This window comes from Procambarus clarkii, chromosome 12 (assembly GCF_040958095.1).
Source record: "Procambarus clarkii isolate CNS0578487 chromosome 12, FALCON_Pclarkii_2.0, whole genome shotgun sequence".
In the NCBI taxonomy this organism is placed as follows: domain Eukaryota; kingdom Metazoa; phylum Arthropoda; class Malacostraca; order Decapoda; family Cambaridae; genus Procambarus; species Procambarus clarkii.
In genome coordinates, this window is record NC_091161.1 from 48,526,675 (window position 1) to 48,534,753 (window position 8,079).

At 47.2% G+C, this 8,079-nt stretch overlaps 1 pseudogene; it reads left to right on the forward strand.

Moving 5' to 3' along the window:
• Positions 1 to 1,511: 1,511 nt before the first annotated feature.
• LOC138364052 (etoposide-induced protein 2.4 homolog pseudogene) lies at positions 1,512 to 7,299 on the forward strand (annotated as a pseudogene).
• The last annotated feature ends 780 nt before the right edge of the window (positions 7,300 to 8,079 follow it).

Sequence of the window (8,079 nt, forward strand, 5' to 3'; positions counted from 1 at the left end):
AATCAGGGAGTGCACCTCAGGAAGGGCAGCAACAGAGAGGGAATCGGGGGCGGAAGAAACCTCCATATCAGAGACAGGGGGTTCGACTACTGAAATGGGAGGGGATGTAGTGACAGAATCAGAGGGAAGGAGTGAGGAAGAAAGCGAAACCTTCTTACTTGCCGGAGAGGAAGAAGGAGAGGAGCCAGGCTTACGTTTCTGACTCGAAGAGACAGGCGTTCCAGTAACAACGTACCGGGCGACAGACTCAATGGTCTCAGGAGGAGAAGAGGAATGAGAGCGAACAACACGAAGATTGCTGGGAGGATGATGGATATCAGCCTGGACAGACAGGCGGCGTGGAGGGTCAAGAGACTGGGGGGAGGGCCGGGAAAAAAGAGTGGGGGGGAGATGGGGAAGAAGACAATAGAGATATGGCGGACTGGGTAGGAAGGGGGAAAATCCCAGATGGAGAACTGGGAGAGACCATCTGGGACAGGTGGCAAAGGAATAGGGGAGGAGGTGGTGGGTGTGGTCGGGTTTAAGGCCTGGAAACGATTGAGAGACTGAGGAAGACGGGAAGGACGAGGAGAGGTAGAACGCAACATGCGAGCACAGGAGACGCCCGCGAAAGGGGTCAGACGACGAACTTTGTGTCTCACTTCAGGAAAAGACAGACGATCACTGTGCTTCAAGTTGAGGATGGCTTCCTCGAGTTTGTAGTGCATACACGAGCGAGAGAAGGTAGGGTGGGCTTCACCACAATTGACGCAGCGAGTCTGGGGAGAAGTGCACTCAGACTTAGAGTGATTATTGTCCCCACACAAGGGGCACAGACACACAGTACTGGTTCATTTGAGGACACCGTGCCCAAACTTCCAACACTTATTGCAAAGTCTAGGAGAGGGAATGTACTCCTCAACGGAGCATCTGGCACCAGCAAAAATAATAGAGGGCGGAAGGGCCCTACAATCAAAGGTGATTTTTACAACTCGACGGGGCTGGCGGCGACGACCACGAGGGGGGTCGAGTAAACGTGTCCACCTGGAGGACAGAATGACCTTGAGCTTCGAGGATATGTTTAATATCCTCATGGCAATCTTTGAGGTCCCGAACACCATGTGGGAGGAGAACACCGTTCTCCTCCCACATGGTGTGGAAGGAGAACAGTTCCAACAATGGCATTTAACCGAGCGTACTTGGAGACCCGAACAGGGGTCTCTCCAATGCTGGACAAAGCGGCTAAGCGAGTAGCTGCATCCTGAGGAGCAGCAGCGACGACATGCGAACCGTAACTGGTGGAGTTAAAAGTAACTGAGGCATCTACTGAATCAACAAGGTGTTTATGGCGGGAGAAATCTTCAGGAGGAGTAGAATCCAGATGGTGGAGATCAAAGTATTTAGCCCACGTAGCGGGACCAAACAAGGCATTGTAAGTACTATTACGGGAAGGGATTGTACGAGTGCGGCCGTGGCGGGAACGGCGTTGAGAACCCCGGGAGTTCATGGGGGTAAAAGGTGCAGTAGTCACAATGAGAGACGATGCCGTGCCAGAGGACGAGGTGGTCACCACTGGGGGCTGGGGACTCGACCCTACCGCAGAGGTGGGAGGGGAGCTGAGGGGAGTAGTCAGGTCGTCGGGGCTCAATGCAGCAGGGGCGACAGGGCCTGGTCTTCCAACACAGTCAGACTCGGGGGCTTGGTCGCCCACCCCACGAGCCTGAGAAAGTACAAGGGAAAAATTATCAGCCATGAAAACGAGGGAAAACTTTCATTCACGAATGTGCCCCCACACCCACCATGGAGCCACAATTAGAGGCAGGACACCCAACAAAAAGCTATCGCCGATCTTGCCAGGGCCTCCCAGAGGTGCGTCGTGAGTATACGCCCCACAAACGCCACCTTAAGAACCGTGAGTCCGTCGAGAGCGGGTTCAGTGACGAAAGGGGGATTGACAATAAAAGGGTCCCCCTCGTTCGAGACATTGGGTACTACAGTTCTATGGGTGCAAGAGTATGCCTCCTCAAACACCCGGGCGTCAAAACAAAAGAAGGTCGAAAGAATAATCAAAACAGGCAAATGGTCGGCAGGAAATGACAATTTGATAGGAGAAGAGGGGGGGGGGGGGAGAAAAATGAAACAAGGAAAAGGAAAAGGGGTCTGGCAAAATTGGTAAAGGCAGCAGCAGGAGTATAAGGCTGCAAAAGGTCAGAAGACTGACCCATGGAGCATCACACTCCAGCAGCTGCCCACCAAGTCCACTCACGGCGACAACGAGCCAGACAGTGAGGGGGGTATATTGGGCCAACATTCGCAGTCTTCCATATTTCTGATAGTTCTCTCGATTGTCTCCAGTGATCTACTATACACTGTGGAGAGTGGCAAGCAAAGTGCCTCTGCACACTCTTTCAGTACACATGGCGAGATACCGTCTGGATCAACAGCCTTTCTAACATCCAGATCCAGCAAGTGTCTCTTGACCTCATCTCTCGTAATTTCGAGCCCATCAAAGGCCACCTGGTTTACTTCCCTCTCTCCTAGTGCAGTGACCTCACCTTGTTCTATTGTGAAGACCTCCTGGAACCTCTTGCTGAGTTCTTCTTACACACTTTTGTCATTAGCTGTTCTTTTGCTTAATTACCTGTTCTTTCACCGTTTTCCTCCTGATGTGACTGCAGTAGCTTTGGTTCGGTCTTGGCTTTGTTTGCTATATCATTTTCATAACTTTTCTTTGCTTCTCTTCTTACCCTAACATACTCATTCCTGGTTCTCTGCTATCTCTCTCTGCTTTCTGGTTTTCTGTTATTCTGGAAGTACCTCCATGCCCTTTTGTTCAGTTCCTTTGATTCCATACACGCCCTTCCATGGATTCTTCTTTTGCTTCTCTGATTTTTCCTTTTGGGCCGGGATAAACCTGTTTACTGCCTCCTGACACTTTTGGAAGACATAGTCCATATCTTGTACAGACCTAGCTCTGATCTGTGTCCCAAGGCATTTCCCTTAGGGAAATTCTCATCTCATAATTCCCCTTTCGGTATGCCAGCCTTTTTTTCCTAGTTCTTATTTTGGGGAGATCTGGATAAATCTGATCTGATCTTTTGGGGGAGCAGGATAAAGTGTGTGTGTGTGTGTACTTACGTAGTTGTGCTTGTAGGGGTTGAGCTCTGGCTCTTTGGTCCCGCCTCTCAACGGTCAATCAACTAATGTACAGGTTCTTGAGCCTACTGGACTATCATATCTACACTTTAAGATGTGTATGGAGTCAGCCTCCACCACATCACTGCCTAATGCATTCCATTTGTCTACTACCCTGACACTGAAAAAAATTCTTTCTAACATCTCTATGGCTCATTTGGGCACTCAGTTTCCACATGTGTCCCCTGGTGAGTGTGCCCCTTGTGTTAAGAAGTGTCTATCTACCCTATCAATTCCTCTGAGAATCTTGTATGTGGTGATCATGTCCCCTCTAACTCTTATGTCTCCCAGTGACGCGAGGTTTAATTCCCGTAGTCTCTCCGCATAGCTCATACCCCTCAGGTTTGTCACCAGACTAGTACCTGAACTTTGAACCTTTTCCAGTTTAGTCTTATGCTTGACTAGATATGGACTCCATGCTGGAACCCCATACTCCAGGATTGTTCTGACGTACCAACTGTGATATATAATGTTCTGAAAGACTCCTTGCACAAGTTTCTATAGGCCGTTCTTGTGTTAGCCAACCTGGCATATGCCGTTGATGTTATCCTCTTGATATGAGCTTCAAGGGACATGTCTGGCGTGATATCATCCCCCAGGTCTCTGTCTCGGTCTCTCTCTCTGGAAGTATTTCATCTCCCAAATGATACCTTGTATCTTGTCTCCTGCTCCCTACACCTATCTTCATTACATTACATTTGCTTGGGTTAAACTCTAACAGCCATTTGTTCGACCATTCCTCAGCTTGTCCAGGTCTTCTTTAAGCCTCAAGATGTCCTCCTCTGTGTTAATCCTCCTCATAATATTGGCGTCGTCAGCAAACATTGAGAAGAATGAGTCATACCCTCTGGGAGATCATTTACGTATATCAGAAGCAGGATAGGTCCGAGTACAGAGCCTTTTGGGACTCCACTGGTGACTTCACGCCAATCTGAGGTCTCACCCCTCACTAACTCTCTGCTTCCTATTGCTTAGGAACCCGCTTATCCACTGGAGCGCCCTACTAGTTACTCCTGCCTGTTTCTCCAGCTTATGCATCAGCCTTTTATGGGGTACTGTGTCAAAGGCTTTCCGACAGTCCAAAAAATGCAGTCCGCCCACCCTTTTCTTTCTTGCTTAATCTTTGTCACCTGATTGTAGAATTCTATTAAGCCCGTCATGCAAGATTTACCTTCCCTGAACCCATGTTGATGGGTGGTCACGAAGTCCCTTCTCTCCAGATGTGTTACTAGGTTTTTTCTCACGATCTTCTCCATCACCTTGCATGGTATACAAGTTAAGGACACTGGCCTGTAGTTCAGTGCCTCTTGTCTGTCACCCTTTTTGTATATTGGGACTACATTAGCCGTCTTCCATATTTCTGGTAGGTCTCCCGTTTCCAGAATTAGTACCCATTGACCTACTATACACTATGGAGAGTGGCAAACAAAGTGCTCCTGCACACACTTTCAATACCCATGGTGAGATTCCGTCCAGCCCAACAGCTTTTCTCACGTCCAGCTCCAATAGATGCTTCTTGACCTCATCACTTGTAATTTCGAACCCTTCCAAGGTCGCCTGGTTTGCTGTCACCTCTCCTAGCGCCGTGACCTTTCCTTGTTCTATTGTAAACACCTCCTGGAACCTGTTGAGTTCTTCACACACCTCTGTCATTCTCTGCGTACCTGTCCTCACCTGTTCCTTCACTGTTGTTTTCCTCTTGATGTGACTGTGTAGTAGCTTTGGTTCTGTGATGGCTTTATTAGCTGTATCATTTTCATACCTTTTCTCAGCTGCTCTTCTCACACTAACATACTCGTTCCTGGTTCTCTGTTATCTCTCTCTACTTTCTGGTGTTCTGTTATTTTGGAAGTTCCTCCACGCTTTTTTGTTCAGCTCCTTTGCTTTCATCCATTCCCTATTAAACCACGAATTCTTCGTTTGCTTCTCGTTTTTTTCCTGTCGGACCGGGATGAACCTGCTTACCGCCTCCTGACACTTTTGGGTGACAGTTCATCAATGTCTTGTACGGACTTAGCTCTGAGTTGTGTCTCATAGTATATCCCTTAGGAATTTATTCATCACATACTTTCCTTTTCGGTACGCCAGCCCTATGTTTCCCAGTTCATTTTTGGGGAGATAATTCCTAGCTCAAGCAGGTACTCAAAGCTCAATACACTGTAATCCCTCATTCCCAAGGGGGCTTCCAACTTCCCTTCCCTTATATCCGACTCATTTTAGGGTAAATATCAGATCAAGCAAAGCTAGCTCATCCTCTCCTCTCTCATTCTTGTCGATCCCTTGACGTGTTGACTTGGAAAGTTTCTTGTTGCCATGTTCAGCAGCTTAGCTCTCCATGTGGGTCTCTGTTCTCCCAATCTATCTTCCCATGATTCAAGTCTCCTGTGACTTGTAGTCTGGATCCATTCCTGCTTGCCACAGAAGATGTTCTCTATGTTGATGGTGGCCATGTTGATTCTATCATATTTCTGTCTGGGTCTTCTATCGTTCGGTGGGGGGTTATATATGACTACTACTATAATTTTCTGTCCTCCAGCTGCAATGGTGCCTCATATGTAATCACTGAAACCTTCACAGCTCTGATTAACCATCTCTTCAAAACTCCAACCTTTTCTTAACAGCAAAGCTACACCACCACCTCTTCTCCCTTCTCTCTCTTTCCTCACTACATAGAAGTCCTGTGAAAACACTGCATTTGTTATGGTTTTCGTTAGCTTTGTTTCTGCGAGTGCTATTATGTCTGGGTTTTCTTCTAGTGCCCATTCTCCGAGTTCACTTGTTTTATTTGTAATCCCATTTATGTTAGTGTACATTGCCTTGAAGCTATCTTCTGTTCATTTTCTTGTCTCCTTCTTGGTGAGTGTTCTACTGGTGGGGAAAGCTGTTCCCTGGGTGTGAAGATCTATGACGTGGTTTGCAGGGACAGAAAAGATTTTGGAGTGGGGGGTGGGGGTTCAAGGGAAGGGGGAACAGGTAGGGTATCGGGTAATGAGATAGGGGGGACATGGAGGATATTGTGTGAGGGAGGAGGGATAGAGAGGGTATGGGATGAAGGGGGAGGGGGGATGGGGGGAAAGGCGGGAGGGGGGACATGGTGGGTATGGGAGAGGGGTGTGGGTGTGGGTGTGTGTGTGTGTGTGTGTGTGTGTGTGTGTGTGTGTGTGTGTGTGTGTGTGTGTGTGTGTGTGTGTGTGTGTGTGTGTGAGAGAGAGAGATCCCTTGTAACGATTGGGAGTGTGAAGCTTTGACCAACTAGTAAATCTTTGAGTTCACACTTATCAACATTGTGTGATTAGAATGGGCCCAACAATTCAATGCATTGCATTTATATGCTTACAATGCATTGCATTTACATTGCAGTGTTGCATCCTCAACGGTGCTGTTTTCGGCCTCAGTGTAACATTCTTCCACTACATGCTGCTGCCGGGACTGAAGCAGGGGCTGAGGCTCTTCCTGGATGAAGGGGGCTAGTGTGGCCGTTAGTGCTGCCCATCCTCACAACCATCTTCAACATATTGTGGGTCTTGCCACTCCTCGTGCTCTCCAGGATCATTAACACCATATGGTTTCAATACATAGCTGACAGTGTATATCGCCAGCGCCAAGGACGTCCTCACCTAATCAGCAGCATCAGTAAACTTGTAGCCGATTCTCATCTCCATCTTTGACCAGTTTCTTTTTGTCATACAGGCTAGCTTGATGAAGCTGGTGCTTCTGGTGGGTGTAGATTTGATCCTGAACGGTATTCACCTGTGTATGCTTAATGTACTCTATGCCTTTGAGTACAGATGGTTCAACATGGGTTGGGAACTTTTCAAGAGATTAAGTTTCATCGAGGAGAACTGGCCGTACTTCATTGGCTTTTGCCTTCCCCTGGCACTTATCACAATGTATATTAGTGGATATCTCTTTGCTTTGTCACTTCCTGTTTTCATCATCAGTGCCAACGAGGCTGATCCAGTGTTCAACACCAATGGTTGCCAAATGCATTTGTTTTCTTTGGTGGTTGGTGTGCCCAACCGCATCATCCAGACTCTAGTCACAAGATATCCTTCACCGACCCCCAGCAAGACTCCTCAGACACCTCCTTATCGCTCTACTTCCTTTCTTCCCAATAGACGTTAGAAAGATTTTTTTAATGAATGGGAATTGCTCCAGACATTTGAAGCTGTTTTATTGTCTGTGACCAAAGCAAAAGTTGCTTCACCAAAGATGCAACAATATTTCATATTAATATTGCTTGGCCGGCAGTTGTTCTGTTGTATACTAAGAATTATTTTGACCACATGTTGATTGATGATGATTTAGAGATCCCATCTCTCTTCCCCAGAAGTGGAGCTACATGTATTAATCCCCATGGATTTTTTATATCCACATAACATGGTCAAATAGGTCATCGACAGGGGTGGTTTCTTACACCCCCTTACTCACTCAACTGGAACTTGTTCCATCAGCTATGAGAGTTTGTTATTTGGCTGCCTCTCTTGCCATCTTGTGCAAGGGACTATAGTTAGCAATAGTATCTATGAGGAAAATAGGCGAGTGTATAGTAATTTTATGGTTTTATGATTGGCTTGTGAATTCCATGAGAAATATAAAACAAAAAATGTGAATGTACTTAAAATAGTAATATGGAGTGAGACATTGACAGTATGTGAAAAATTTGCAAGCTGATAAATGACTCATGAGTAAGTGGATGTAACGAAGCCAGACAGCTGAATGGACAGCGCTTCGGATTCACAGTCCTGAGGTTCCGGGTTCGATCCCCCGTTGGAGGCGGAAACAAATGGCAAGAGTTTCTATCGTCCCGATGCACCTGTTCACCTAGCAGTAAATAGGTACCTGGGAGTTAGACAGCTGCTACGGGCTGCTTCCTGGGGATGTATAACCAAAAAAGGAGGCCTG